This window comes from Bacillus rossius, chromosome 7 (genome assembly GCF_032445375.1).
Source record: "Bacillus rossius redtenbacheri isolate Brsri chromosome 7, Brsri_v3, whole genome shotgun sequence".
NCBI lineage: Eukaryota > Metazoa > Arthropoda > Insecta > Phasmatodea > Bacillidae > Bacillus > Bacillus rossius.
Window position 1 is genome coordinate 56,204,228 of NC_086335.1, and position 22,389 is coordinate 56,226,616.

Consider the following 22,389-nt stretch of genomic DNA (forward strand, 5'->3'; position numbering starts at 1 on the left):
CCATCTTGGATTTTACCTTGACCTTCGACCCCGGTGGCCATTTTGTATTCTAGAACATTAAGCCATTTTGTTTTTCTAGAATTATTCACCATTTTGTTTTTCTAAGACATTCCGCCATTTTGATTTATGACTTCACATCCGCCATCTTAAAAATATTTATTTAATATTCGATTTTAATGAAAAATTAAAATTAATTAAAAACTTGATGACTTCGTCATCGAGCTCCTCACTCCTGTATGTTGCACTTTTCGTTACCTTGCCATCATCGAGTCCCCCACTCCTACACATTGCAATTTTCGTTACTTCGATATCTTAAAAATAAATTTAATATCAAAACATTTTTTTAAGAAATATTAAAAATGTGAAGTCATAAATCAAAATGGCGGAATGTTCTAGAAAAACAAAATGGTGAAATATTCTAGAAAAACAAAATGGCGGAATGTTCTAGAATACAAAATGGCCACCGGGGTCAAAGGTCAAGGTCAAATCCAAGATGGCCTCCTGAAGTGTCAGTCACTCGACCGTCTCCCATACGTGCACCATCCGCCCGGCCGACCGATTCACAACACTCCGTGCTCGTTCACAATATTTTTACATTTGGAAGCTTCCAACTGACTAGAATATTTGGATTTATGACAAAATTACACTTGTAGAGGTAGATTAGTTTAACAATCATGTACGCAAAAGTACTTATAAATCATTAAACTCAATTTCTTTCTATGTATTTTTATTTATTTTAGAGGTAACCTTACGTTATTAAAAATATTTGTGTGTCCCGGTCAGTTTTTGATTGAAATATCAAAACTTTAAAATGTGTTCAAACGCAAAGTTATTGAAGAAACTAAACAAATAAATTATTGGTAAGATTATACAAGAAAACAAGTCGTTACAATCGATTATCACTCGTTGATCAAATAGTTCATGAAGTTGAAGCAAGATAGCAGCTCATGCAATCACTCTGTTGTTTTTTTAAAATTCTAGTAACTATTAAAAAATGCGTATAAGGAAATTTTTGTTGTCTTAAACAGTATGAAATAAAAATTTCGGTTGAAAAATATATTATTAAATACTGTCTGAGGGACTAAAAAATATATTAAAATATGAAACCTACTTCAATATTTGATGCTACTACAATAATAAGCATTTCAAACATTAGTATATTATGGTAGGAAGTGATTCCTACGCTATAAAAAAACAGCATTTAGGGAATAAAAAACAATCAGTTCCATTGATTGTCCTTAGGCTAGATTCACAATTTAAACACATAAGCGAGTGCACAGCAGGCCATGCGCACGATCTGTGCGAAATCGGTACCCAATTGAAATCTTACAGTTAAAATCAGACAATGAAATTTCGCGGTGCATCCGACATCTGTTGGCAGTATTAGTCATTGGCGTAGCTGTGTTCATAAAGTTGGGGGGGGGGGGGGGGACAAATAATGATTTGGATGTCATGTAAACCCATTCCCCTCTTATTAAGTCCAATGGGTCCTCCACCGGAAAATTTTTATTTTAAAAGTGCAAAATAGCACTTTTAAAGCAGTTTTTGTATCTAACCATTGGATACATCGATGTTAAAATTATTATTGTTTCCTTAAGATAAAAATTTTATGAGTGAAGAAATTACAAATAAAGTTGGGCAGAATAATATTATAAAATAAAAATATCACGGTCTAGAAATTTGGGGGGGACAGTCCCCTCCACCCTAAAAGTTCAGGGGGACGCGTCCCCCCTGTCCCCTCCGGTTCCTACGAGCTTGGTATTAGTAACTATATTTACTACAAAATAATTACCCCGTGACATCTTACCAGAAAAATGTAAACACGGTTTTTCAACAATTAAGTAAATAAAGTTTATATAAAATATTTATTTTAAAATTCTAACCATGAAAATTATTTTTATTTACATATTTTGCTAGTGACTTACAAGTAATAGCATTAATTAACGCCTGAACAATGTAATATATAGTTACAATTTTTTGCCACAGTTTGATTATATAAACAGCTCTCTCATCCAGCCAAAATGGCTTCCCACTCTACTTTCATTGGTTGTTGCGCCATGCGTCCTATGCGCACGACCTGTCACTCATGCGCACGACCGTCTTATGCGCTGTTGTGAATCAGCAGGTTTGAAAACATGACATTCAAGTCTTGTGCACACGGTCTGCTGGGACGCACCACAACGCCGAAATACCACAACGCCGAAATACATTAACGCCGAAAAATGTCATTGCAGGACTGCCACAAAGGTTAGGTTAGGTTAGGTAAGGCTAGGTTAGGTTAGGTTAGGTTAGGTTAGGTTAGGTTAGGCTAGCCTAGGTTAGGTTAGGTTGCGGTATTTCGACGTTAAGATACATTTAAGAAACACACACAAATTCATTCAGTTGTTTTTCATTTGGCTGCTGTGGCCCCCCCCCTCCACGCAGAAACATTTTTCGGCGTTGTGGTACACAGCAGTTTTCTAGCTGTCGGCGTTGTGGTCAATTTGGCATTCGGCGTTATGGTATTCGGCGTTATTGTACGTTCGGCGTTGTGGTAGCGACCCACGGCCTGCTCATTGTTACTGTTGCTGCTGTCACTGTGTCCCTTGCGTGTCGCCGTGGAGTGACGCGGAGGGGCGGTTGCAGGCGCCGCGACGACCCGGGGGCGGGCCTCCGGCAGGCGAGACGCCGCCGCCTTCACGCTGGGTGCCGCCAGCCGCCCCGTCGTGCTGTCCGTGCTGTTCGCGGGACTGGCGGCGCTGTTCGCCGTCATGGGGCTCGGCTTCCACGTGCTCAGTCGCCAGAGGTGCACCGCGTCACACCAGTTCTTTGTAACACTGCCTTCGACTTTGAATATATATACTGTCAGGGCCGGTGCAAGGTAAATTGGCGCCCTAGGCGAAAAAACGTAATGCCTCCCCCCCCCCCCCCACCGGACACACCTAAAAAAATTTTCCTTGCCTCAAAATACATCACATAAGCCTAAGATTTTGTCAACAATCAAATCTAAGCAGGCTTGTGTTTTTTTTTTTACTTTTATACTTATTACAAATCATAAACAGGTCGCCGTTGACTTTAAATAATTACTTATATCAATATAAATATTCCAAACTGTTACAAAAATCCATTTTAATCTAGTTTCAATAATCGTTAAACATATTATATCAGCTGTTATGTGTCGTGCTGCGCCGCCCCCAGCTACTTGGCGCCCTAGGCGGTTGCCTAGTTCGCCTATATGGACGCGCCGGCCCTGTATACTGTATAGAAGTCGCCAGTGGATAGGATTTACTCTACGTTTTTCAGAAGCGTATGATGAGCAGCTTGGGAACTTCGCCGCTGCAGGGCGCTGCCGTAACGCCCTGTATCGTCTTAGTTGTTATTTACACGTTAGAGCGCAGCACTGTCACCCGCTGTCATTTCCCCCCCCCCCCTCCGCCATCATTCACTGCAGCTCGAGGTCCGTGAGGGGGGAAGGGGTGTTTGAAGAGTTCGACACTTGTCCGCTAGGGACCACCACAAGTCGATGCCCTAGAGATGGTGGCGATTGCGGTGGTGAATTAACCAACTACCTCTAAACCGTATTAGAAATTTTAACCTGGGCTGGCGACTTCTATACAGTATATATATTCAAAGCTTCGAGTAACTTCAGCTGAGAAGGAAAAAAACACACGCGCTTGACCTAAACCATTTAAAACGAGAAAAAAATAATATTTGAAAATTGCAGCCATTATCTCTGTTTACGTCACGTGATACCTGGCGTATTTCTGATTTTAAGCTACGTGTTCAAGCTGTTTGCAAAGCTCAGTAGCGACTCACACATTACTGCGCATGCGAACGTTACAACGGTTAATTACACGCGAAGTTAAAAAAAAAAAAAAAAAAAAAAAAACCCAAGTTACATGAAGATAAAATATAAAGGCGTGTTAGAAAAGACTTTTTGAATCGTAGATTTCCCCCACATAATGAGTAACCGTAGGCCCATACATAATGAGTAAACGTAGGCCCATAGACAAAAAATAAGGATTGTGTGTGCGATCGCTAAAATCTCATAATTGTCATATGCACGACGAGAAGACTGAGCGCCAGTCCACAGCCTTGCGTTTAGAGGCGACACCGCGCTAGAAGCTCCAACAAGCGTCGCACTTATAATACCGCCTTACCATTGAATATGGCCTTACTAACACGAAATAATCCCTGACTAGGCGAAACTCTTAACATGTGTTTTCATGCTTGAGAAATATAACAATTTACCCTCAAATAATCATTATACTTTTTTTTTAAGTGAACAAGTTTTTAAGTACTCGCCAGTAGTGTGTAACATCTAACCTATTAACACAACACGTATTTTAATACAATATAAAATTATTAAGTGTATATTATATAGTCACAATGTATTTATAACATATTAGAAAAGCGCGCTGGTCTTGATTAATGAACGAATGGTAAAACAGTTGTGATTTATTTCTTTTTCTCCCTTTCTCTCTCTTTTCAAAAACCGTGGAAATGTTTGCACCTCGCTGACACACTGCAGCACAACCGCACAGATAATTAAATGGCACGGGTTTTTCCCTGCTTCCTGTTACACATTTACGAGATTACTGCCTTATACCGAGAGCTAAAATGTTACACATAAAAAAAATGTGTAAGTAGGTTGGCTACTCAGCCTGTGTGTAATATTTTTTTTTCCGGTGTTTCCTTAACTTTTAATGGAAGTTAGTTTTTCTCACGACATTCATTACTATTCAAAAAATAAATCGTAACACCTAATTTAAAATTTCAAATAACTTATCTCTTTTCGGAAGCCACTATTATTTATTTATAAATATTCCTTAATTTTTAAAACATTTTTAATGATGAATACGTTTTGTAAAAAAAGATGCCTTCCGGTACCGGGAATCGAACCCGAGCCTCCTGGGTGAGAGCCAGGTATCCTAGCCACTTTTTTTTTTTTTTTTATTTATTTATTTATTTACAATTAGCTTCATGCAGGTGGCATGGTACATATACATAGGAAAGGTATAGGGCAGAGGCTCAAGTGCGCATGCCCACCCTTTCACATTTTACATTTTACATTTTACATTCACTCAGACATTACCATTACATTACTTGGTTCGGTACACAGATCAAAAGAAAAACAGGTAAGGACCAAACCGAGGTTGCAGCGTTTTGTAATTGATCATACTCCACCGGGCACGGCGAAGTTGGTCGACAAAGTCACGTACAGAATACGGCGTTGGGGTGTGTAAGGAAAAGTCAAGCAGGTTCATGATGAGCCACACTATTGCTCTACGTTTGACGGTCGGAAACACTGTGAAATCAAAAAAGCAAATTTTCTGTACGATTATGTCCTGGATCGGGACATTGAGTTGTCTTGCTACACGTCTCCTGCACCAGAGCCACAGAGGTTTAGAGTAGACACATAGGTCACAAATGTCGTCATTGTCGAGGGAGATTTGTCGTCTTCTAATCTTCGTAGGGGTGAGATCATTGACAAAGGCAAAAGCTGACGCTCGGAGAGATGTTGATAATTCGTCGTCCGCTATGTTCTTCCAGATACGCGTCCAGTTGAAGTACGGCCATTTTGACTGTATTTTGGGAGTAATTTTGACCGTTTGGCAATATTTGTCGTATAATAGCGGGGTAGTTACACACTCCCCGTCGGGCAATTCATTTATCTGCGATCGCAAGTCATGAAGTGCTACTATATAGGTGCGCGGAAGAAGCCTCTCATTCGTCCACACGGCGTGATGTAATGCCGCGAAGACTACATCGTCGGTCATTAATCGTTGGACAATAGTTTTCCCAAACAGGGCTTTGGCCTTCAGATGGTGGTCAATTAGCCCCAATCCACCAATATGAGGTTTCTGTGTAATCTGCTCACGACCTGTTCGGAATAGAAATCCATGCCATACGAACCAACCGACATATTGTCGTATTTGTGCCTCTGTACCACGAGACATGGGAATCAGCTGTGCGACGTACCACAATTTGGATAACATGTACATGTTAACTATGTGCACTCTCTGAATAATGTTTATATTTCGTAGACGTGCAGCTACAAGTGTTCCTCGTACGTTGTTTACCACAGAGTCCCAATTAACCTTGTCCATTTGTCTTGTATTTTGCATGAAGGTGATTCCTAGTGTGCGTAAAGTTTCGGTTCTGGTGTATGGCCTCACCTGCTGCAGCAGATGGGGCGCCATCTTGAGGTCTACTATTTTTGTTTTTACGGCATTTACTTGGGTGGTAGAGGCTTTGCTGAAACTGGTCAAGGCGGCTGATGTCCTGAGTACATCATCTTCACTCCGAATTATGCAGGTGACATCGTCAGCATAGGCACTGCATGTAATCCGGTGGCTGGCAATGCTAATTCCTGTTAAAGTCTCATGGAGTGTCCGGAGCAATGGTTCTATATACAGTACAAACAGTGCCATGGACAAGGGGCACCCTTGACGCACGGAAGAGCGGATATTAATTTCTTCGCCCAGTTTCCCATTAATAGAAATCTGCGTCGTAGAGCATTTACGCAGAGTGTGAAGCATGCGGACCGTAATTTGTGGAAATCCGACATGAGTTAGGAGTCTGTCGAGAAAACCCCAGTGTATCCTGTCGAAGGCTTTATCAAGGTCAACGTTGAGTAATGCCACTGGACCGGGCAAGGATTTGGCAAGGAGCTGTACATCACGTAGTACCGCAATCCCCTGTATAATAGATTTATTTGGAACTGCGCAACATTGCTCGGGTCCAACGAGTTCGGGCAGTACACGTTTCAATTTTTGTGCAATTGTACGGGCGATGATTTTATAGTCCGTGCACAGTAGAGTTATAGGCCTGTAATCCACCAGGTTTATCGGTTTATTTTTCTTTGGAATTAAAACCAGGATACCGTTTGTTTGAGACTTGCAAAGGGCACCGCGTTGAAGCACTGTACGTGCCATTTTACAAAAATCGGTTTTTATTATTGTCCAGTATGTTTGATAGAATTCATACGGTATTCCATCCTTTCCCGGAGATTTTTTTTTCGGAGCATCATGAACAACTTGCGCAATTTCTTCGTCTGTAATCTCACTCTCCAGAAGATCCCGCGCATTGTCGCTCAGGCGGGCTGTTACTCGTTGTATGAAGGAAGTTCCGGCGTCAAAATCGACCTGGTGTTCCGAGTATAAGTCGGTATAATGAATACGGAAGGCGGTCGCAATGGCCGTTGTGTCTCGGAGAGTACTGCCATCAGCTGTCGTCAACGCGTCAATCTGTCGTTTAGTCTTACATTTTTGTTCGTTTGCCAAGGAATATAAGCTGAGCCTCTCATTTTGTAATGCGCTATTTGTGTGAAGGAAGTGCAGCCGTTCTTCCATATATTTCCTATGAATGGTCATAATTTTTTCTTTGAGCCGACGCTCTTTTTCCTTGACATTCGTCACTGTCACCGCTGCCGCGCCGAGATCTCGCAGAGCCCGCTCATATAGGAACAAGAGTGAGGCTTGCTCCCGTCGGACACGTGCTCCGTGGTATTGAAAGAGGCGTCGAATGCCCGGTTTTACACAATGTTCCCACCATTCCGCGACATCAGCGTATCGGTGTTCCTGCCTAGTCCACAAAATCCACCGTTGCTGGAATTCCACATCCACCTCATCTTGTCCCAATAATCGTGTCTGCAGGCGCCAGTAGTTTCGCCCGCGAACAGGGTTGAGTGTGGGGTAAGAGAGAGTGCAAAGTACAAGGGAGTGATCTGTGAAGGCCGCCGGTATGACGTCATAACTGACCACTGAATTGCGGTTGCTTTTGGAAAAGTAAAACCGGTCCAACCGCGTACTAGACGCATGGCCATGGAACGTAACGTGGGTTCGAGGAACTAGCAGAATATCAACTGCATCCTCAACTTGTATGGCTGAGACTAAATCTTGTAACGCTGTGTTAGTCGTATATGCTCCTCCATGGTGGTCAATAAGGTTCAGCACACAGTTGAAATCACCACCAAATATTATTTTGTTGCGGTCACCTTCCAAGAATGGTAATATTTCTTGTCTGTAAAAGTTCGTCCTGGCTTGCCTGTTTTGTGAACCCGAAGGGGCGTACACGTTCACACATAGAGCTAGTTCCAACAAGTCATTTCCAGGTGGTAGAGAAGGCATGACAAGAGTTCCTGCAATGATTCGTCCCGAGGGGTGTGCTCGGATATTTATTAGCTGATATCCATTCCGTGTAATGATACCCGTACCTCTTCCGTGGGAGCCAACATTTGTATACACATTGCAGTTATCGAAGTGCGGGATCTGATTTATTGGTAATTCTTGTAAAAAAATTACGTCGATGGCGTGAGCGTAAGCTAGTGTATATAACACACGGTATTTGCATGCCATCTCCATGGCACAGACATTTACAGTTGCAACTGTCAAAACGCTGGCCATGACCCCTCTGGTGATGAACGTTTATGGAGTTATCACCGAAGGCAAGCCGTGTGAGTCCTCACACTTTCCTATGGCTTGTTTGGCTACGGCAAGAGAGTGAGCTCGTTGTGATTGAGGGCTGTCAGGGACAATTTTATTCCGTCTGGGACTTCGACTGTTTTGACGAAATTTCTTCCCTGTACGTCCTTCCCCGCGCACATCCTCAGTACTCCCTTTTTTACGTGGATGTTGTTTATCGCCACGTTTCCCTGTCATTTCGTCATCTGCCTGTTCTCTGTCCCCAATGTGTGCGTCTGTGGTTCCTGCACTAACATCCCCGCCCTCAGTAGTGAGTAACTCCCCCATGTCAATTTCCAGCAATGGTGAAGTGTTTGCCAATATACCCTTTATTGAAACCATGTCCCGAGCACTCCCAGTCGGGTGTTCCCCCGCTGGGGTTTGAACCGGAGGTCTACGGAAGGTAGCGCTGCTCTCCCGCGCCGCTGCGGTGTCATGTGTGTCACTCTTGTCCGGAGCCGCGCCGCGCACCCCGCCGACGAGCGCCTGCGTCCACGAGCGCCCGGCCGCGGCCGCGGCAGGGGCAGGCGTGTCGCGGCGCGGTGCAATGGGGCAGGCGGCCCGCGCATGTCCCGGCGTGTGGCATATACTGCATGTCTGAGGCTGGCCGTCGTACAGGGCCACGCCTGTGTGACCCTCGACCGTCAGTACTGATGGTATGTCCTTATCTAACTCAATCTTGACCACACGTACACCGGTTTTAACTTTGTATTTGCAGTGTCCCCCCCAAAGTTCGTCAATTAAGGACAATACTTTACCGTACGGAGTCAGCGCCTTAACTATATTATCATTAGTGACTTCAACAGGAAGGTTTATCACACGTACAGTTTTTAGGTTGTCTAGGGCAATTTCAATGTCAGCCAAAATAGACTCACCCGATGCTGTTAGAATCTGCGATGAACTGCCAGTCAGTCTCATGATCCGTTCGCAGTGGAGTATGGATGTTAACTTGATAAATATGCAGCGTTGACGCCCGTCCATTTGGACAGCCACCAGCCCGTCTTCTTTTATTCGGAGAGTCTCGTCCATCCAGTTGTGAAGATCCATGGCGAATGGCTTCGTTTGACACTTCACACTAAGCGTGTTGACGCGTTTGGTAGGTGTATGCACATCCATATTAATAGGATAATATGGCTGTGGTAGCAATGTAGATTAATGTAAGCAGGCCGAGCCTAGCTGAACACTTCTGAAATCGCGCGGCACGAACTGTACTCACGTAAGTCGAATGCACTCGCATGTAAACACGTCCGCGCGCCTCGGAATCCCAAGGCAGACTGCTTGTCCGCTAGGGACCACCACAAGTCGATGCCCTAGAGATGGTGGCGATTGCGGTGGTGAATTAACCAACTACCTCTAAACCGTATTAGAAAATTTAACCTGGGCTGGCGACTTCTATACAGTATATATATTCAAAGCTTCGAGTAACTTCAGCTGAGAAGGAAAAAAACACACGCGCTTGACCTAAACCATTTAAAACGAGAAAAAAATAATATTTGAAAATTGCAGCCATTATCTCTGTTTACGTCACGTGATACCTGGCGTATTTCTGATTTTAAGCTACGTGTTCAAGCTGTTTGCAAAGCTCAGTAGCGACTCACACATTACTGCGCATGCGAACGTTACAACGGTTAATTACACGCGAAGTTAAAAAAAAAAAAAAAAAAAACCCAAGTTACATGAAGATAAAATATAAAGGCGTGTTAGAAAAGACTTTTTGAATCGTAGATTTCCCCCACATAATGAGTAACCGTAGGCCCATACATAATGAGTAAACGTAGGCCCATAGACAAAAAATAAGGATTGTGTGTGCGATCGCTAAAATCTCATAATTGTCATATGCACGACGAGAAGACTGAGCGCCAGTCCACAGCCTTGCGCTTAGAGGCGACACCGCGCTAGAAGCTCCAACAAGCGTCGCACTTATAATACCGCCTTACCATTGAATATGGCCTTACTAACACGAAATAATCCCTGACTAGGCGAAACTCTTAACATGTGTTTTCATGCTTGAGAAATATAACAATTTACCCTCAAATAATCATTATACTTTTTTTTTAAGTGAACAAGTTTTTAAGTACTCGCCAGTAGTGTGTAACATCTAACCTATTAACACAACACGTATTTTAATACAATATAAAATTATTAAGTGTATATTATATAGTCACAATGTATTTATAACATATTAGAAAAGCGCGCTGGTCTTGATTAATGAATGAATGGTAAAACAGTTGTGATTTATTTCTTTTTCTCCCTTTCTCTCTCTTTTCAAAAACCGTGGAAATGTTTGCACCTCGCTGACACACTGCAGCACAACCGCACAGATAATTAAATGGCACGGGTTTTTCCCTGCTTCCTGTTACACATTTACGAGATTACTGCCTTATACCGAGAGCTAAAATGTTACACATAAAAAAAATGTGTAAGTAGGTTGGCTACTCAGCCTGTGTGTAATATTTTTTTTTCCGGTGTTTCCTTAACTTTTAATGGAAGTTAGTTTTTCTCACGACATTCATTACTATTCAAAAAATAAATCGTAACACCTAATTTAAAATTTCAAATAACTTATCTCTTTTCGGAAGCCACTATTATTTATTTATAAATATTCCTTAATTTTTAAAACATTTTTAATGATGAATACGTTTTGTAAAAAAAGATGCCTTCCGGTACCGGGAATTGAACCCGAGCCTCCTGGGTGAGAGCCAGGTATCCTAGCCACTAGACCATACCGGATTGTTGGTTTACAGAGTCTAAATATAGTATAGACTACGTTTTTTAGAATCTTATACTGAAAATGCATTTTCAAAAGCCCTGGAGTGTTTTAGGAAACGTTGCGAAAATGCGTATCCCAATAATGTAAATTACGTTCCAGGAATCGAGAGAATTCTTGAAAGGAAAGAGACAATCCTATCCACCATGCCGTACTGGACTCCAGTTATGTCAAAGCGCCAATATATCAATCAGTAGGTACCTAAATTCTACATACAAGTAATCCATATATATATATATAAACTAGGTACTGCAAGAAATCTTCCGTTGTCATATATTTTTTCAATGTGTTTTTTCGTTCCCTCGATATAACGTCGTTACAATCGAGAATACAGAACACCACAAATCAGGAATATTGCGGAAGGAATCATCTAAGGCAAGTCCACCCGGAAATGGTCAAACATGGAATGATGGCCTCGGTGAAGGAGGGGGTATAATTATAGGCAATCAGGGATGATGCCAGGAGGGGAGGGGACACAGCTGTCGCTCTATATTGAATACAACCATATTTTTTGTCCATTAGAAAGAAATGAGAGGATATTATGTATTAAGTCCACCATGTTGCGAGGAGAAATTGTCCGGCAGTTGTCAGGCAACAGTTCGGTTTGTTTGCTTCGTTTTAGCTAGCACTTGCTTCATCTGGACTCTTCCAATATCTTTGGGAGATTCAATCCCATAATTTTTAAGTACTGATTTTTAATATTAACCAACTCAATCGAATCAACACTAATTATTACGTAACTAAACCCAGATCTGGGGCCCTATTCTTGACGCTGCTGGAAGAATTCCGCTAGCGGAATTACTTGATTCCACCAGAAATTTGCTAAACCCTATTCTTGAACACTCGCTAGCGGAATTTTGTATCGGAATTACGTCACAATCTACCGGATTAATTCCGCCACCTCGTGAGCTGGCGGAATCACAATTCCGGTAGAGATTTGAGCGTTTTTTATTCTTTGAAACCATGATTTGTCCAAAATGGAGTCTCTGTTATGGTTCTGAAAAATATTTAAATCGTTTGTATGTTTGGTTAGTTTAGGTTAGCTACATATCTCGTTTAATAATGCGTGTGTTTATATACTTGTATTATATTACTTCATTTAAAACCAGAAATAACTTATTCGCCTCATTATGTTATGTGATTATTCAGATAAAAATACGCCATGTGATGCTTTCAACCTTAAAATTCCTGTGTGCGTGGCGAGAAAACTTTTGTAACAATTTAACTAATATTTAATGTTTTAAGTATTATTACATTTGTTTGTGTGATTTGCAATGGCAGGTATTTAAATATTACGTTACGAAAGTTATATTTACCATCTTCCATTAAGTACTTAATATGGTACCTACTTAGTATTAAAAACATTGAAATTTTTGCTGTGTATAAATTTGTGGTTTATTTGACGTATATTGTGATAAATACAATACCGGTAACATAGTTTCCATATTACCTAATTCGTTTTTGACACCAAATATTGCAATCGTGTGTCATGTTTTGATGGAACAAAACTATAGTGGTAGTTAGATTATGCACATGTATTCGTTAAAAGTACATCCATCCCGGAATTGAAAAGTACTCGAAATGAGTCCATTTATATATGAATTTCCCACAGTGATAAGTGATTGTGAAAATAAAGGTTATTCTATTTACCCTTCCCTATCTTGCAAACAGAGCCAACATTCCTACCCCGCAAATAATATGATTGAAAACAACACACACCGATGAAAACCCACACAAGTATTATTAAATAAATGACGAAAGAAGATATAGGCCTAGTTGAAAGATTTTGTTGATAAATTCATAAGATTGTTTTAAAGAAGCCCCTACACCAAAAAATAACAAACTTTAGTAAAAGTTCTGCATTGCTTATCCAGGTGTATCCAGATATACCTTTGATTCTAATGGCATAATCCTGTACACCTGATCCTGTGTTATATGATGCTTATCTTTTTTATCAGTGGGAAGGCGTGTAGCCCCGACTTGTTTCGCGCGACAGCGCGAAACCTGATGTAAAAAATAAATTACATATATGATAAATAACTTCACATTTCGCGCTGTCGCGCGAAATGCGTCGGCGCTACGCGCCTGCCCACTGCTAAAAAAATAAGCATCATGTACCACAGGATCAGGTGTACAGGATCATGCCAACAGGATCACATGTTAACTTGGATACGCAATACGGAACTTTTACCCATTTCCCCCCGCACCATGATATAATTGCCAGATGATGTTCATAAAATTTTATAATTTTGTATTGACTTGCAGTTAATGTGCACATTCACAATTGTTTGCTGAATCAAGAAACACCGCATACAATTTATTTTTACCTCAAATTTTACACTAACATAAAAAGTTGCGGCAAAGTAAGCAGAAACAAACTAAGAAACGATTACTTTTAAGTGATAAGAATTTTAAATTCTATCAAGTAAGCAGAAACAATAAACTAAAAAACGAGTACTTTTAAGGGATAAGAATTATTGTAAATTTTAATTTAAAAAAACACATGAATTTGTAAATATTTTCGCAAATATTTGTATGTTTGTAGTACTTTTTCTAACATTAAATAAAGTTGTTCATTTCATAACACAATATATTTCCCCGATTTTTTTTCATATAAGCCATACCATTAATTTTTAATTATTAGTTTTGTATTTATTATACATATTACATAACCTCCACGTCCATCATCCAGAGAAAAGATACAAGTATAAAGAAAAAATTTAACTTTTAATAATAAATGGTCCTTCCCTCGTTGTGATTGGCCTTCTACCAGTGACGTCAACACAATAGTGAACGTTGCCACACTTCCATAAAGACATTTCATAAACCCGACAATGTTGATTCCGGTAGCAGCAGTAGCAGTTTCAAGAATAGACATTTAGCTGTCTAGCGGGTTGAAACTTGCGGATCATTCCGCTACCGGAATTATTCCGGCAGCGTCAAGAATAGGGCCCCTGACAAGGAATGATAAGGTGGGGCCAAGGCAGGTTAAAAATCCTAGGGGAGAGAGGGGGGCGTTTAAGTTTCAGAACACAAGTTTGTCAAGTTAGGCACTATGCACATATCATGAATAAAGTTAATGACCACTGTAATATTTACAGACTTTAGATTTTTTTAATAGTAAAGGGTTTGAAAAGTTAAATAATTAGGAGGGCCTCAACAAACTCTTTTGCCCCAGGGCCCTTAGTTTTTCTCGATGACATTGCCTAAACAAAATCTCATGTTTATAGAATTGTTGTCTGTCTGTACGAAATGATTTACCTAACCCCAAAATGGCTGATGCTACAGACTCTAAATTCCAAAAAGGTTTCGATATTTACCCCAAGATTAAGTGAGTATTAATTTTATCGTGATATTTAAACGGTTCCGAAGATATGATGATAATATATAGACAAAAATTAATTTCCACAGAGTTATAATTTCACTAATTTAAAATTGGAATTGAAATTGAAGTAGGTACTCGTCATATTACCTATAAATTTAAATCCGTCAAAACTTTGTAATGAAACTTTAAGGAGGATCACTGAATTTAAAAATAAATAAAAATAATAAAATGGAAGCTATTTTTATTTTATGTATGAAAGGAGAAAAAATGTACATACCACGGCTTCCAATCATACTTCCTGTAACTGTCCACGCAGCTATGTCACACACCATGTTGATTTTTTTTTTTCGTTTTGTCTCTATTACTATTAAAAGCTATTTTAAAATAATTCAAACGCATTTGTTGTTGTGTTGTTCTGAAACAAATATTTTCAACAAATATTCACTTAGTGTAATGTCAAGGTTGTAAAAAGGCGCGCAAGTTATAATTACGAAGATTTGGCGCGCCTTTTCACGCCTATCTGTTGAAATTATTTGTGGCAGATCAACAAATGCAAGGGAGATATCGAGTTAAAAATTTACTAGTCCTTAAGTAAAAGTAATGACAAAAAAAATGTGAACGAGTATTTCAGTACTCGCCCGAGATACCTAACATCTAAACTCTGAAACGAGCAAAATTAATGTGTTTTCATGTTGCAAATACATTTATAATAGAAAACTCGGACACGAAAAATAACGTAGAATTCTTTAAAATAATGCCGAGCGTGATAAATATATGCAAATTGTTTTTTTCAACTACATTTCTGAACGCGAATCACACGTAGTTTCGGCACCCGCCGCTAGAATTCACTGCCGGAGCAGCTACGTCGATGCCATTTGATTATCAGATCTCATTTTTAAGCTATATAATGAAACGGCTCCGATAAAAGCGAATAAATACTTGAAAAAAAAATATATTAACCCCACCTTTGGACCTGATTTTCGACAAGAAATTGTATTAAAATGCTGCCCGTATAGTTAAAGTTCATTAAAAATTTAATACTACAAAGTTTTCGTTTATGCATTTGTGAACTTTCAGTTCCATGCGACTTCCGTTTCGTTCGCGAAATTACGCCTACAAAATGACGTATACCGAGAGATAAGATGTTTCACATAAAAAAAAAATAATTTTAAAAAAAGGTCATCAGGGCGTGTGTTGACGAGCCTGAAGCCATGCTAACTGAAAGCGAAGTCACTGAAGTGGAAGCGTGTGGCCGTCGCACGGCGGGTACCACATCTGTAATGCGCGCGCACGCGCGCCTCGTCTGCATGTCTGGCGTAGAGAGTTTTGTGGGGGGGGGGGGTCCGGGAGGAGGAGGTGGGGGGTACCCTAGCGCGCGACCCGACTGCCAGACCACCGCCTAGGGTATTGTCACACGTGCCTAACCATCATGTTGCTGGAATCACAATAGCGCGGCGGCGGCGGCAACGCCAACACTTTTATAACCAATCAAGTTCGACGCATCTATGACGTCAGCGCGGACAAAATGGCGCGACCCGACATTACTTCCAGGATTAGAAATATTCTCTTATTTCCATTGCGTCACGTGACAGAATTTTTGTTTTCGAAAGAAGGTTAAACTGGTGCATTGGTAATTATATTATTATTATTCTTGCATTTTTTTAACGTTGATGTTCTTGACGTAAATCAGCGGCGATCAGCGGAGATATATGCTCAAGATGGTGAAGAAACAAAATTTTGCACATATTGCTTTCCAGCGTGCAGCGTGCCGCGTCCTGACGACAGCGTGTTCCGTTTTGTGCCGCAGCCTGAACATGCAGCAGCGCTACTCGAAGGCGCCCACGGGCGACACCCCTTCTCTGCTGGAGTCCCCGTCGGGGTCGGAGGAGCTGCCGGTGTCCGCGCAGCCGGTGTGAGGCGCAGAGTGGCGCAGAGTGGCGCAGAGTGGCGCAGAGTGGCGACGACGCCTGGCCTGTCGCTGACCGCACCACGCCTCACCGGCCCCTACGTCTCCTGATGGCGGGAACTTTGGAGCTGGTGTGAACACAACGCCTGTCTTCACCTTCCCGTGTCTAAATTGTTCTTTCCCGTGCAACACACAGTGCGTTGGGTTGGACTTAGTAGACGCTCCCACTGAACGGCACCCGACCCCCATGGGCACTAGCAGTTCTGTTATGCTGAACTTTGAAACTTGTCTAAGCAGAGTTCTTATCCTCGCCTTCCCATGTATAAATTGCTATCACCTGTGTAATACCTTTGAATATATATACTGTATAGAAGTCGCGAGTGGATAGGATTTACTCTATGTTTTTCAGAAGCGTATGATGAGCAGCTTGGGAACTTCACCGCTGCAGTGCGCTGCCGTAACGCCCTGTATCGTCTTACTTGTTATTTACACGTTAGAGCGCAGCACTGTCGCCCGCTGTTATTCCCCATTCCCCATTATTCCATCATTCACTGCAGCTCAAGGTCGTTCAACGGGAGGGGGAAGGGGTGTTTGAAGAGTTCGACACTTGTCCGCTAGGGACCACCACAAGTCGATGCCCTAGAGATGGTGGCGATTGCGGTGGTGAATTAACCAACTACCTCAAAACCGTATTAGAAATTTTAACCTGGGCTGGCGACTTCTATACAGTATATATATTCAAAGGTAATACACCGTGCGTTGGGAGTTTGGTTGCTTCTACTGACGGCACTGGACCCCCATGGACACCAGCAGTCCCGTTACCAGGAACCTTGAAGCTGATGTAGACAGAGCGCTTATCCTTCCTCCTTGCTTACACATGTGGCCGCACGTTGCTAGCGTTTGCTGTGGAGTAGATGCCTCTCCTGATGGCATGGCATCTCCATGGACACTGGTCGTGCTGTTTGCTGGAATCTTGTAGCTGATGTATTACAGAGAGCCAAAATTCACCTTTCCATTCACACACGATTCTAGATTGCTAGTGCCTACTTGATACACAGTGTGTCGGGAAAATAGACACTTCTACTGACAGCACAGCATTTACATAGACACTGGCGGTCATATTCGGTAAAACATTGAAGCTGGCATATGTGGCAAGTGCTTCTTTCCATGTCCAGCCCACTGTTGCCCATTCCTGAAAATACGATATCTCCTGAAACAGATCTTCGAAACATTTCATAACCCTAACGACATTTAATAGGACTAATTTTTGCACCGAGTCCAAATGACAGGGAAAAAAAGGTAAGATTTCGAATTGCACTGTCAGAAGTTGATGTTTAGTAAACGATATTGATGCTCAGATACACATCATGAGACTTACACCGAAGTAGGTTAATATTGAGAATGTGGTGAGAAATTCGTTTGTTCAGTGACCTTTTGAAGAGACTTAACCTTTCTATGCTTACTCGAGATTACTCGGTGGCAAATCTTAACCGTTTTGCGAAAATTTTGGCATATCTTTGTTGCGGGAAAAGTGATTTGCTTTAAATATTCCATGTTACACCACAATCTATAATCTTCAGGCATAATGAATGATAGTATTAAAGTGTTTGAACATTAGTCTTTTGCTAAATCAATCAGTGAATTCCTGATTTTTGAGACAATGTTGGAAAACCATCCAAGCTGACTTTCAAAGGAAGTATATCAGTTCTCCCCGATGAGCTTGTCATAACAAGCACGAGCAGGTGCCTAGTAGTAGCGTTAGTGTTAGCTGTTCATGGCATATAATTTTCAGGATAGTAAATTAGCACTGCTATATTTAATTAAAAAAAACAACTTAATATGAGTGTATTCTAGCATGTTACCTTGCAATATCCATCATTTTGTGCCAAAAAATGTAATTTGAAAGTTGAAAAAATTGATGAATAATTGTTTAAAACGTTGTTCAATAAGTTGTAAGGGACATATTCACTTATCATGTATTGTTAGGTTTATTGCAGTTTTTATTAAAAGTTTATTGTAAAAATATAACAAGCGTCAAAAATAATTTGGTTGTTCCTGAAATGTAAAACGAACTATGAATATTTTATAAGTAACTATATTAGATTTCACAAACCAAGAAATAATCATCTACAAAATATTATTTATCACTTTTTTAAATAGCATGATAAACTTAATATGTTCCAAAATGTATTTATTTGTTGATTTTATTATGTTTGTGTTCTGAACTCAATGTTCTTCCAAATGCGAGTCCAATTCGTGCCAGCTGCCTCATTACTGATTAAATGTATTGGATTTTTAAATCACTGTGTTTCCTGAAAGAAATTTTCTCTTTCAAAAACGTTCTTGATTAGCCTGATTCATGTTACGCGTCATTATCACCTCGGTAAGAGAGTTTTCACGGGCCTGAAAAAAATATTTTTGAAGTGATAATTGTTTACAGTTGTTCCATAGAAAAATATTTTCTGTACTTTTCAAAAGAATCTTTTGAAAACCAGTTGCCAAGAAATAGTTTTACATAAGGTTACAGAAAGCGTTATTTGGAAATATTATATTGTAATCCTTATAGTGGACTACAATCAATGCATTTCCTCCCATATCTAGATATGCCGGATACATAGAAGCGGCAGGAATTGTGTTAGCAAGAAGTCTAGATTTAATGTCGTTTTTCACACGTGTCAGTTGTAAGCAAGTCTTTCATACAAATTTGACATGTGTGTTTCCCGTAATAAGTAACATTAGTAGCATATATGTATTTATGACTAGTTTTAACGAAAACATCAAACAATTGACCTAAGTAAAAGTATTAAAAACAATTAAATAAAAACCAAAATATAAAATGTTCAGTTTTCGTTTTTCAAACAAAATCATTATATAAATTTTTATGAGTAAACGTTGAACTTTTAAAAGTCTACTTTTCCCTGAGATTTTAGTGACAATTTCCTTTCAAAAAATCAATACAAAAGAGAACTTACTCGTAAAAAAATTGTTTTAATGGTTCCACTGAACGCCCTCCTGAGCCAAGCCTAAATTTGATTGATTTAACCACCGGGTTTCTGGAACTATCCAACTTTCGGGAGCAAACGGACATATGTGGTTGTTGTTCGGCGTCATTACGGCCTCATTGCGGCCGCAGACAAAGGAATGTTGATTAGGAGCGGCGAGAGAGGGAGGGAGAGAGAGAGAGAGAGAGAGAGAGAGAGAGAGAGAGAGAGAGAGAGAGAGAGAGAGAGAGAGAGAGAGAGAGAGAGAGAGAGAGAGAGAGAGAGAGAGAGAGAGAGGCTATAGGGACGCCGTGGCGAGCGGAGATGTTATTAAAATCGGTGACTTATAAAAGCGTCCAGATGCGAGAGGAGAGACGGCAAGGTAGGAAAAAACGACGGGAGCTATTTCGTAAGAGAGAGAGAGAGAGAAAACAAAATGAAAGGGAAGAGCCGAAAGGTTCGAGTCGTAGCACAAGAGCCTGTGCTAAATGACATAGCGGGTTCGGAAGTAGGGGGGAGGGGGGGGGGGGCTGGTTGCTCGTTATTAAACATGATTATAGAAGGGATACACGCATGTGGAATCCCAAGTATGGCAGCTATCCGACACTAGCGCGGGTCCAACCGGGTCTGGAATGTTAGAGGAAACAAGACGTTGAACGTATACCGAGGAGAGATAATCACAAGCTAGCCGACATGAATTTAAGATACTGTGTCTTTCTCCACTTTTAGGGGCATTCCAGCGGGAGAAAAAAAATGTTACCTTTTCGTGGATAAAATAGTGATGATTATTGTTCTCTGCTGCGAACAGCGAAACAGCTTCGAGTCTCCAGATTATTATTGCGGTCCACACAAAAATGTTTCAGGGACGGTGGTAGCCTGAAGGCTAAAGAAAAGTTGCGACCAGTGTTTTGTAAAAAAAAACGCATGCTATTGTACCTATAATTTAACGGCCGTATAATAGCTATATATTCATGTAATACATGTCAACTATGTTGACATTCATTGTATAAAACGTTAAAATTTTCCACTGTGATTGCGTTTCCTTTTAAGTGTCATTAAAGTTTCAACATTATACATAGTATTTAATATTTGTTTTAATAATTTGTTTTTTAAAAAAAAGGTGCATTGTACATGGGTTCGGTTAGAATGGATTTTACAATCCTAAACAAATGAGCTAAAGAAATTTTCACTAGTTTCGGCTGCAGGTGGTTTAACATTTAACTGTTGAAACACTTAGATCATTTTTGAAATTAATGACTCAATACAATTTAAAGTAACTAACTTCACACTGGTCTATCGAAATGAAACACAGAGAAAAAGTTATTGCCAGAAAATATTAAGGTAGTCTATAAATTGGTTTTGATTCTTCATCACAGTCTGAATTATAGATGAGTTTAATCTTATCTTTTTTTTGTATGTAATGTTATAATACTAAATTGTAGTATTTTTATTGGAATACTTTATTTAACAGGTAAGTAGATCGAAGATAGCAAAATTTATATAAACTTTTGATTTGAAGATGGTTTTGGGGTTTATGGATAATGAAAACTAAAAACTATATAAAAAAATTTCGGAAAGTCGCACGATGGTAACGGCTACAATAGGTAGTATTTCTTTGAAATCTGTCTTTAAAAAAATGGGGTGGGACAGAACGGGTGTTAATGCACTGAGCTTCTACCGAACTTTTTATTGTTTAGAGAAATATTTTCTTAAGTCACCAGAAAATTTCTACGTTTTTAAAAGCACTGGCGTAAGCAGTACGAAAAAAATAGGGGGTGGGGGTATTTATGAGGAATATAGCCCCCTCCCCCACTTTTTTTTTCCTTTTACCGAAATCCTAAACAAACTTACATTCCTACCAACAAAAGGAAATAAACAGAAAGCAAACAGCGGGAAAAACAGAGCAGCAGTGTGGTGTGCAGTGTGCGTGCAATTATAAAGCAATGAAATTAACAAGGAGAAAAATAATACAAAACTATATATATATACACCATTATAATGGAAAATTTCTAAAGATTTCTAATTAAAATTTTATATATATAGTTACATGCAAGACAAGGCCGCGAAAGGTACCTGAACGGCCTGACGGTCCCGCACTGCCTCTGACGTCAGGCACGCATACCTTCTGGGATTAGGGCGGCCCGACCTCGCCACGCCCCTGTCCACGTCCTCCTTCCTCGGCGCTGTCGTCCATCCCTCAGCGGCCTGGCAACTCCGCGGACTTGCTGAGGCCGTCGCGTGGAGTGGCGTGAATAGCGCGCCGCCGTTCTGGATGTTTCGAGCGTCGTGTCGGTCCAGTCAGCTCCAGAAAGACGGCCAATGGGTATAAGAGTGGTGACGCAGGCCTCCGCGGCAGTTTCAGCGGGCGAGTTGAGTGAAGTGTGAGTTCGGCGAGGAGGACGAGAGACACCCCTCCCCCCCTCCCCCTTCCCGACCCTTTTGCGAACGCGTGGGTGAGGTTAGGTATGTACGTGTAGGTAAAATTGCCTGCGTTTAATTCTACTGCCGGTTGGGAAGATCAATTTTATTAGAGTGGCACACTAAATGGTTTCGCCGCTAGAAAACAGTGTGCTTCGCAGGTGAAATAAAGTGGTATTTACGATATGTTTAATAAATATAATAAAGCATCGTACAGATATCCGGTGTTTGGATAGCTGAGCATACAACTAATACAAACCTTTTTATTTGGGTTGAAATGAATTTCAAGTGATATAAACTGCCAAACGAGATTCTCCATCTGGTTGTAAGTGTTCTTTGCCATGCGAAAACTACATGACACGGTATTTATTTATGCAAACTTTATGTTACCACATAGTAAACCTGTATTAAATATCAAACAATAAAACTTAGTATATGTCTATACTTTCCCTCCAACTTAACATTTTTGTTTTTTAGATATGCAAGGATTTTAAGATAGTTTGCTACACTTCTGAGCTTCCTAAAGTATATCTGAGCTTAGTGAAGGT

General features: G+C 40.5%; 1 non-coding gene across 1 annotated transcript; it reads right to left on the minus strand.

Moving 5' to 3' along the window:
* Window positions 1-11,102: 11,102 nt before the first annotated feature.
* Trnae-cuc (transfer RNA glutamic acid (anticodon CUC)) lies at window positions 11,103-11,174 on the minus strand. The gene has a single exon. It is a non-coding gene; the product is annotated as a tRNA-Glu (tRNA).
* Between the last annotated feature and the right edge of the window lie 11,215 nt (window positions 11,175-22,389).